The sequence below is a fragment of the Triticum dicoccoides genome, chromosome 1B (genome assembly GCF_002162155.2).
Source record: "Triticum dicoccoides isolate Atlit2015 ecotype Zavitan chromosome 1B, WEW_v2.0, whole genome shotgun sequence".
Taxonomy (NCBI): domain Eukaryota; kingdom Viridiplantae; phylum Streptophyta; class Magnoliopsida; order Poales; family Poaceae; genus Triticum; species Triticum dicoccoides.
In genome coordinates, this window is record NC_041381.1 from 439,144,228 (window position 1) to 439,155,307 (window position 11,080).

Sequence of the window (11,080 nt, forward strand, 5' to 3'; positions counted from 1 at the left end):
AGATACCAGGCAGACTAAGGCATAACCTAGTGGTGGGAAGGGGTTGATGCCTTCCCACCCACCCAGGTTCAAGGCATGGTACTTGCAATTTGGGTTTGTTGCACCAATTATACTATAGGGGGTTCCCTTACAGTGTTTCTATCAAAAAAAAAGTTTCACATACCAGCAAAAGAAAAAGTTCTTTTATGATTTAAGACATTACTTCTGGGATTACCCACACCTTTACAAAGAAGGAGTAGATGGTGTTATTAGATGTTGTGTACCTGAGCATGATCAGGACCAGATCCTACGCAAGTGTCACTCTGAACCATATGGAGTACACCACGCTGGAGATAGAATTGCACATAAGGTATTGCAATCCGGTTTTTATTGTCCTACTCTCTTCAAAGATGCTCGTAAGTTTGTGTTGTCTTGTGATGAATGTCAAAGAATTGGTAATATTAGTAGGCGTCAAGAAATTCCTATGAACTATTCTCTTGTTATTGAACCATTTGATGTTTGGGGCTTTGATTATATGGGACCTTTTCCTGCCTCTAATGGTTACACACATATTTTAGTTGTTGTTGATTATGTTACTAAGTGGGTAGAAGCTATTCCAACTAGTAGTGCTGATCATAACACCTCTATTAAGATGCTTAAAGAAGTTATTTTTCCGAGGTTTGGAGTCCCCAGATATCTTATGACTGATGGTGGTTCACATTTTATTCATTGTGCTTTCCGTAAGACGCTTTCTAAGTATGATGTTAATCATAGAATTGCATCTCCTTATCACCCATAGTCTAGTGGTCAAGTAGAGTTGAGCAATAGGGAGCTCAAATTAATTTTGCAAAAGACTGTCAATAGATCTAGAAAGAATTGGTCCAAGAAACTTGATGATGCATTATGGGCCTATAGAACTGCATATAAAAATCCTATGGGTATGTCTCTGTATAAGATGGTTTATGGAAAAGCGTGTCACTTACCTCTAGAACTTGAACATAAGGCATATTGGGCTATTAAAGAGCTCAACTATGACTTCAAACTTGCCGGTGAGAAGAGGTTATTTGATATTAGCTCACTCGATGAATGGAGAACCCAAGCCTATGAGAATGCCAAGTTGTTCAAAGAAAAAGTTAAAAGATTGCATGACAAAAGGATACAAAAGCGTGAGTTTAACATAGGTGATTATGTGTTGCTATTCAACTCTTGTTTAAGATTTTTTTGCAGGAAAACTTCTCTCTAAGTGGGAAGGTCCTTATGTTATCGAGGAGGTCTATCATTTCGGTGCTATAAAAATCAACAACTTCGAAGGCACAAGTCCAAGGGTGGTGAACGGTCAAAGAATCAAACATTATATCTCAGGTAATCCTATCAATGTTGAAACTAATATTATTGAGACCGTAACCCCGGAGGAATACATAAGAGACACTTTCCAGAACGTTTCAGACTCCGAAAAGGAATAGGTATGTGGTACGGTAAGTAAACCGACTCCAAAACAGTTTAATGGCAATTTTCCTCCATTTTCGAATATTTAAGAATTTTGGAAAGCAAGAAGTAATCCGAGAAGGACACAAGGCCTCCACGAGGGTGGGGGGCGCGCCCACCCTTACTGGGCGCGCCCCCTATCTCGTGGGCACCTCGTGTGCCTCCCGGACCCCGTTTTCTTGCACGTTACGTATTTTGGTCGGTAAAAATTCATTATATAATCTCCTGAAGGTCTTGACCACCGTATCATGCAAATATCCTCTGTTTTCATTTCGAGCTATTTTACTGACAAATCTAGAGCATCATGACGTCACCCTCCTTCAACAATGAAGACAAGGATGCTTGGCTATTGAAGATAGAGCTGAAAAGAGAAGAACCTGAGGAGATCAACAAGGATGAAGGGATCAAGAAGGCCATGCAGGATCAATCTCCGGCGGTGGAAGAAGAAGACATCCCTCAACCTCTACGTAACCTCTTTACTCCAACTGAGATTGAAGCTTTCAAGATGATTGAGTTAGCTCGCATACAAAACAAGTATCTCACACAGGAAATTATTTTGTTGAAGGATCATATCGTCGGACTCAAGGGCATTATCCGCAAGTTGGAGGAGCTTTTACGCTTGATGTGCGATTATCCACCATCATCACCACCTTCATCACCTCCGAGGACATAATCACATGGGTATGGGCACTCCCCTTGGCAACTGCCAAGCTTGGGAGAGGTGCCCCGGTATCGTATCACCATCACACTCCTATCTTTACCATTTTACTTAGTTCGATCCTTTTAGTAATATCTTGATCTAGTAGATTGAAGTTTTGGTATGAATTACTTTTGAGTTTTTCTTTGTGATATCTTTATGTAATTGAGTCCATGAGCTATTTATAATAAAGATTAGTGTTGAGTCAAGGGCTTTGTTATCTTGCTATGATCTTGAGAAAATAGAAAGAATAAAAGAATAAAAAGAGTTCATATTGATCTTACGGATAGTAATGACTTCACATATAAAGAGTATGAGGCATAAAAGTTGTTGAGAGTTGACAAACGTAGTTTTGGTCATCGTTGCAATTAATAGGAAGTAATAAGGAAGGAGAAGTTTTCACATATAAATACACTATCTTGGACATCTTTTATGATTGCGAGCACTCATTAAGTATGACATGCTAAAGAGTTGATGTTGGACAAGGAAGCCAATGTAATGGTTTATGTTTTCTCACATCTCAGCTAAAGTATATTGTCATTGATCTTCCCAACATGTTGAGCTTGCCTTTCCCCCTCATGCTAGCCAAAAATTCCTTGCACCAAGTAGAGATACTACTTGTGCTTCCAAATATCCTTAAACCCAGTTTTGCCATGAGAGTCCACCATACCTACCTATGGATTGAATAAGATCCTTCAAGTAAGTTGTCGTGTTGCAAGCAATACAAATTTGCTCTCTTAATATGTATGACTTATTAGTGCGGAGAAAATAAGCTTTATACAATCGTGTGATATGGAAGTAATAAAAGCGACGGACTGCATAATAAAGGTTCATATCACAAGTGGCAATATAAAGTGACGTTCTTTTGCATTAAGATTTTGTGCATCCAACCCTAAAAGCACATGACAACCTCTGCTTCCCTCTGGGAAGGGCCTATCTTTTACTTTATGTCTTTACTTTATGCAAGAGTTAAGGTGATCTTCACCTTTCCCTTTTTTCACTTTATACTTTGGCAAGCACCTTGTGTTGGAAAGGTCCTGATACATATATCCAATTGGATGTAAGTTAGCATGAACTATTATTGTTGACATCACCCAAAGGAATACGTTGGGAGGCAACACAATAAGCCCCTATCTTTCTTAGTGTCTGATTAAAACTCCATAACCATAAGTATTGCGTGAGTGTTAGCAATTGTAGAAGACTATATGATAGTTGAGTATGTGGACTTGCTGAAAAGCTCTATTCTTGACTCTTTGTGGTGTTATGATAAATTGCAATTGCTTCAATGATTGAGATTATAGTTTGTTAGTTCTCAATGAAGTTTCTGAACCATACTTGACATTGTGAATAGATTGTTAATTGAACATAAGAAATCATATGACAAAATCTATATATGTTGCTGTTATAAGAATGCTCATGATGCCCTCATGTCCGTATTTTATTTTTATGGACACCTCTATCTCTAAACATGTGGAAATATTTTTTGATTTCGGCTTCCGCTTGAGGACAAGCGAGGTCTAAGCTTGGGGGAGTTGATACATCCATTTTGCATCATGCTTTTATATCAATATTTATTGCACTATGGGCTGTTATTACAAGTTATGTCACAACACTTATGGCTATTATCTCTTATTTTACAAGGTTTACCATGAAGAGGGAGAATGCCGACAGCTGGAATTCTGGTTGGAAAAGGAGGAAATATTGGAAACCTATTCTGCACAGCTCCAAAACTCCTGAAACTCCACGGAAGTTATTTTTGGAATTAATAAGAATTACTGAGCGAAGAAAATACCAGAGGGGGCCCACACCCTGGCCAGGAGGGTGGGGGCGCGCCCCCTGTCTCCTGGGCCCCCTGGTGGCCCTCCGGTGCCCATCTTCTGCTATATGAAGGCTTTTACCCTGGAAAAAAAATCATAAGCAAGCTTACGGGACAAAACTCCGCCGCCACGAGGCAGACCCTTGGCGGAACCAATCTAGGGCTCCAGCGGAGCTGTTCTGCCGGGGAACTTCCCTCCGGGAAGGGGAAATCATCACCATCATCATCACCAACGATCCTCTCATCAAGAGGGGGTCAATCTCCATCAACATCTTCACCAGCACCATCTCCTCTCAAAACCCTAGTTCATCTCTTGTATCCAATCTTGTATCAAAACCACAAATTGGTACCTGTGGATTGCTAGTAGTGTTGATTACTCCTTGTAGTTGATGCTAATTGGTTTACTTGGTGGAAGATCATATGTTCAGATCCTTAATGCATATTAATACTCCTTTGATTATGAACATGAATATGCTTTGTGAGTAGTTACATTTTTTCCTGAGGACATGGGTGAAGTCTTGCTATTAGTAGTCATGTGAATTTGGTATTCGTTTGATATTTTGATGAGATGTATGTTGTCTCTCGTCTTGTGGTGTTACGTGAACGTCGACTACATGACACTTCACCATTATTTGGGTCTAGAGGAAGGCATTGGGAAGTAATAAGTAGATGATGGGTTGCTAGAGTGACAGAAGCTTAAACCCTAGTTTATGCGTTGCTTCGTAAGGGGCTGATTTGGATCCACTAGTTTCATGCTATGGTTAGGTTTACCTTAATACTTCTTTTGTAGTTGCGGATGCTTGCAATAGGGGTTAATCATAAGTGGGATGCTTGTCCAAGAAAGGGCAGTAACCAAGCACCGGTCCACCCACATATCAAATTATCAAAGTACCGAACGTGAATCATATGAGCGCGATGAAAACTAGCTTGATGATAATTCCCATGTGTCCTCGGGAGCGCTTTTCTCATTATAAGAAATTGTCCAGGCTTGTCCTTTGCTACAAAAAGGATTGGGCCACCTTGCTGCACTTTATTTACTTTCATTGCTTGTTACCCGTTACAAATTATCTTATCACAAAACTATATGTTACCCACAATTTCAGTGCTTGCAGAGAATACCTTACTGAAAACCGCTTGTCATTTACTTCTGCCCCTCGTTGGGTTCGACACTCTTACTTATCGAAAGGACTATGATAGATCCCCTATACTTGTGGGTCATCAGGCCGCAGCACGGGCATGGCACCGAGCTTGCGCAAATGGACAGTCGTTGCTTGCAAGAGTAGCATGCGCAATGAGCAGGTACATCACATCCCTGATTATATCTAATTCAACTATTCAATTTCTGGCCAATAGTTAAACCTGATGGTGTTGTAAAAATGCTTGTATGTAGGGAACCAATGTGAAAATGAAACCAATTTCTGCTTATTTTATAAGTCCCCCAATCAATACTGAACTAACTGAATCTGATGTATCTAATCAAGTTTTTGGTGCAAACATACAAGCTCATGTTGTTCTTGAGCCTAAAGTGTCTAATGAACAGACTTCTAATGAAGGATTTGATGCAAACATTTTACATGCTCCTGGTGATGAACATATAGTGTCTAATGAGGGATCTAATGCAAGCATTTTGCAAGCTCCCACTGAAGGATTTAGTGTCTAATGATGATCTGCTATGTTGAGAGAGACATAGAGATTTGCAAGCACTAATGACAAGCAAATTATAGTACATTTTCATGGCTTGAGGAAACGTCGAGGCCATCTACCAGAAAGTCCCCGTATCATGACAACGTAGCATAAATACTTTTCTTATCTGTTGTTTGAAACTATTGGCATACTTGTGCAGGATAGATATATTGATATGCAGTTTGCGCACTGGTTATAGGTGCAATTACACTTCGATATTTTCAGCCAAAGAACGAATAATTCAAGCAGGTACAGACCATGTTAGTAGTCCTTGTACACCATGTTGCATTTTGTGTTTTTTGGTGCTTGCATCATTTAGTGTTTTATAATCTGGACTACTTTGGATCATTAACTGGTTTTCAAAGTGCATGTAGCTTCACATTTCACAAGTTATGTTGATTTCCGGAGTGCAAGTGCCTTCGAATTTTTTAAGTTAAATGTTCGCCCCTGGTAACTTGAATTCGTGGATCTGCCACTGCACAAAAATCATACACGCATGCCAGTACGAATTAAATGAAATGCAGGGACTTACGCTAGCTCGTTGTATAGGTTCACTGCAGCTCTGCTTGCGCTTGGGATGTTCCATGTACAAGTCCATGTTACCACTTGCTTGGATGTGCAGGCCTTGTGCTCCTTGCATCCCTCTCTCCATTTTTGATGCGGCGAATGGTTGATCAAATAAGAGGAATCGACCTTGCTGTTGTACCGGAGGGCAGATACTTACAAGGTTATACGGGTGTGCAGGATGTGAACCAGATCTCGTAGCGCGTCATGCTTCGCTAAAAAATGGTTTTGCTTGTTTCAGATGATATCTCCAGAAGAAATAAGAGTTAAAGTCAGAGTTGCATAGGCGTGTAAGCTAAGAGAGCAGTGAAAGGATATCCAAACATCGTCGGAACAGTGCACACGGGAGTGATGTGTGGATACCTAGTTCAGGCCGGCGTTTGGGCATGCTCGCCTAGCTAGAGTGCGGGTCACGTCAAAGCCGTTGAGGGTGATGCGTTGGCGTTGGCTGGCCGCGCATGGATGCAGATCTTGAGTGGCAGCAGAGCACTACGATGCGGTGGACAAGACCGTTGGTGAAGCCCCAACGGCCTCGGGGGCGGAGATGCGATGATGTGATTGGTGAAGTAGCCCTAGTGAGGTGGGAGACGACGTCAGTGAAGCGCACCCGATGCGGTGGAAGTCAGTGTTTGTGAGACACGTCGGTTGCGGTGGCCGACGTTGTCGGTGGAGCACCTGGTGCGGTGGACGAGGGCGTAGATGAGGTAGCTCCGGTGCGATGATGAAGCGCGACCGTCGTCTTCGTCGTCGTTGTTCGGCATAGAGGTGGGGAAAGAGATGAGATGAGGGGCGCTTCAAACTTTGCTTGGGTTGGCGGCGAATTAGGGATTTGAGCAATTTGGGCGCGGAAGGGGACTGTGGAGAAGGGAGATTTTGCAGGGCTGGAATTGGGGCCGCCAGATATTTCAATCCGAAACATAGAAGCGTGAACTTATTCTGTCATCATACTTTTTTTGGGGGGGAGGGAGGGGGAGGGTGGCTGGGTGCTAAGCGTCTGTCCGACACACACGACCACCACGACATGACCCTGGTCTGCCTGGTGCGCCTACATTTGAGAATGCAAACGAATCTTCTTTCATTTGCAAACGAATCTGTATGTATTACCATGCCCGTGTTTTCCTTGTAAATAATTAGTCATTCGAAACGAGATACTATAAATTAATTAATGAGAAGTTATTTAAAAAACAAATCGAACAGGTATCCACTGTATCCATGCTAACGTGGATTAGAGTGTGTGTCACACAATTAGTTATTTGAATTAGAGTGTGTGTCATATAGCGATCTCCAATTCTAACATGGATTTCGCATTTCACTGTATCCGCACTACTTTTTTAATACAAATTCATATGTATATGATGAACACCATGGTAGTGAGAAAACTTTTGGATGGATTCAAACATATGACCTACAAAATAGCACTCGAGTCAATGTCAACTTTTCCAAACCTAGTATGGCATGAATTCGAAATAATTACCCATATGCATGATCCTTAGTTCAAATCTTACAATGTACACCGAATTGAAATATCGATATTAAGTTTCATACTATCTACATTCAAATGTTGTTTTTAGCCCCCCCCCATCGACACACATGCTACACACTTCCTGTATTGGTCAATCTTCATCTCCTAACCACCTTAGGAAGCTATGGATTTCCAACACACGTTCATTCTTTCTCTCCATGTTTCATTCTCTAACTCTCTCAGCTACACAACCCCCTTTTTCCACTCTTTTATCAAATGTATTTACCTCACACACCCGCCATTGCACCCCATGCTGAGCTCTCTCTCTCTCAACCTCCCACCATCTCTCGCTAGATACATGCATTGCCTATCTAGCCCCCCAACCTCTCGTGAGCGCGCACGCACGTTGTCTATCTAGGTCAGTCCCTCGAGACTGTCTCACTCTTTCTTCCGCATGACGGGCCACACTCGCTCAATCTCGCTCTCTTTATCCGAGTCTCGATTAACCTCATTTTCTTTCACACTCAAATGATATATCTCCCTTTTCGGGCCTCGATCAACACACTGTATACTCTCTCATGCAGATTGTCTATCTACGTCAGTCCATCCAAGCTGCCATACTCTTTTGACCTCATGGCGGTCCAATCTCGCTCAATCTCTCTCTCTCTCTCTCTCTCTCTCTCTCTCTCTCTTTCTCTTTCTCTCTCTCTTTGTATGTCTTGATTGACCTCGCTCTTTCTCGAACACAAACGATATATCTCCATGTTTGAGCCCAATTCGACATATTCATATTGTATACTCTCTCATGCACATTGTCTATCTAGGTCACTCTCTCCAACCTGTCTCACTCTTTCGATCGCACGATGACCCACACTCGCTCAATCTCTCCTCCCACGCACAAAATATATCTACATGTCTGTGACTAGATCATCTCTCAAGCTCTACCTTACAGCCCTCACCCTTCCCCAAAGCTCAATCAGACAATATCTCCCAGAGCATATATATCTTTTCAACGAATGTCGGACCACACTCACTTAGTCTCTCAATCTATATCTCTCTTGATTGACCTTGCTTTCTCATGCCGTATCTTCCACACATTGAAGCTACCTCTCCATCCCTCGTAAAGCCGGAGCTATTTACATTGTGAGGGGGACTCCAACCTTGGATTAATTTGTATAGGCATTTATTCCGGTGGGTTTAGATTATATTCTCGTAGCATCTGGCCCACAACTACTCCAAACACCGGTGAGGGAGTCCTGGATAAGGGGGTATCCGGACAGACGGACTATGTACTTTGGCCGGACTGTTGGACTATGAAGATACAAGATTGAAGACTTTGTCTCGTGTCCGGATGGGACTCTCCTTGGCGTGGAAGGCAAGCTTGGCAATTCAGATGTAGATCTCCTTCTCCGTAACCGACTCTGTGTAACCCTAGCCCCCTCTTGTATCTATATAAACCGAAGGGTTTAGTCCATAGGACACATCAACAATCATACCATAGGCTAGCTTCTAGGGTTTAGCCTCTCTGATCTCGTGGTAGATCAACTCTTGTAATACTCATATCATCAAGATCAATCAAGCAGGAAGTAGGGTATTACCTCCATCGAGAGGGCCTGAACCTCGATAAACATCGTGTCCCCAGTCTCCTGTTACCATTAGCCTTAGACGCACAGTTCGGGACCCCCTACCCGAGATTCGCCGGTTTTGACACCGACATTGGTTCTTTCATTGAGAGTTCCTCTGTGTCGTCGCTGTAAGGCTCGATGGCTTCTCTAACCTTCAACAACGCCATCTAGGGTGAGACTTTTCTCCCCGGACAGATCTTCGTGTTTGGTGGCTTTGCACTGCGGGCCAACTCCCTTGGCCATCTAGAGCAGATCGGCAGCTATGCCTCTGGCCATCAGGTCAGGTTCGGGAACCTAAACTACATTGCCAACATCCGCGGAGACTTGATCTTCGACGGATTCGAGCCCACGTCAGGAGTGCCGAATGATCGCCACGCGCATGACTTAAATCTGCCGTCAGACAGTATTCATGATATCGCGCCTGCCATGGCTCTGGACTTTGATCCAGAGCAGATCGTTCCATCTGAGGACGGGTGGATGGACCCCGCCACAGAGGACGCAAACCTATCGGTGTTGGAGCCGAATATAGACTCCGCTTCTAAGGAAACCCGTGTCTCCGGACCCCCGGACTTATCTTCAGTCGTAGGTTCCGGACCGCGTGCATCCATGCCCATCGAATATGATTGGGCTCCAGTCATGGAATTAACCGCCGCGGATATCTTCTAGCACTCCCCCTTTGGTGATGTGCTAAATTCATTAAGGTCTCTCTCTCTGTCAGGGGATTCCTGGCCGAACTATGTTCGACTCGAGTGGGAGGTAGGCGACGAAGAAATTCATCACCCACCCATCACCCACTTCATAGCCACGGTCGATGATTTGACCGACGTGTTGAACTTCGACTCCGAAGACCTCGACGGTATAGACGACGTGCTGGAGAAGAACAGGAACCACCGCCCACAGGGCGCTGGACTGCCACCTCTTCATATGATATATATATATGGTGGATACTCCCAAAGAAAACAATGGTGATGAGGCAACAGGAGATAACCCCTCAGGAAAGAAATCAAAGCATGGGCGTCATCGGCGCCGCTCCAAGCCTTGCCACGGCAACACCAGCACTGGAGAAGAAAATAATCCCGATGGCGCCGAAGAGGAATACAATCCTGACCAGCCTACCTTCGAGCAGGCCGAACAAGAACATGGGCAGGTCAGCCCAGATGAACAGGCGATAGACGGATACTTGGAGGATGATAACTATATGCCTCCCTCCGAAGATGGGGTGAGCCTCGGTGACGATGAATTAGGCGTACCGGAGGATCCCATAGAGCAGGAGCGCTTCAAGAGCCGGCTTATAGCCACTGCAAGAAGCCTGAAAAAGAAACATCAGCAGCTCCAAGCTGATCAAGATCTGCTCGCAGATGGACGGGCTGACGTTTGGGCAGCCGAGGAATACGGACTCGAGCACCAAACAAAATGCTACCCAAAGCGCAGGACACTACCTCAATTTTAGGAGGAGGCACTAAAAGCCAAAGGTCAGCCTACACCCCGTCGACAGCACATTAAGACCAGGGGCTACTCACAAGACCAGCAATACATGCTAAAAAACAACATAACAAGTGTCCTGGGCTCATCAGCAGTGAGGAACAACATCTGCAAAACTCGGTGCAACAAATATAAGCGCCCCAAGACGAAGGATAATGCCCAGGACACGACAGTCCATATAGGAGCCAACAGCCCTCAGCCCGTTCAGCGGGAGAAGACTCCTCAAAACATTAATTCAGGCCCATCGAGCGTGAGCCGCATACTCGACCGCCCATGTCAAAGTCACG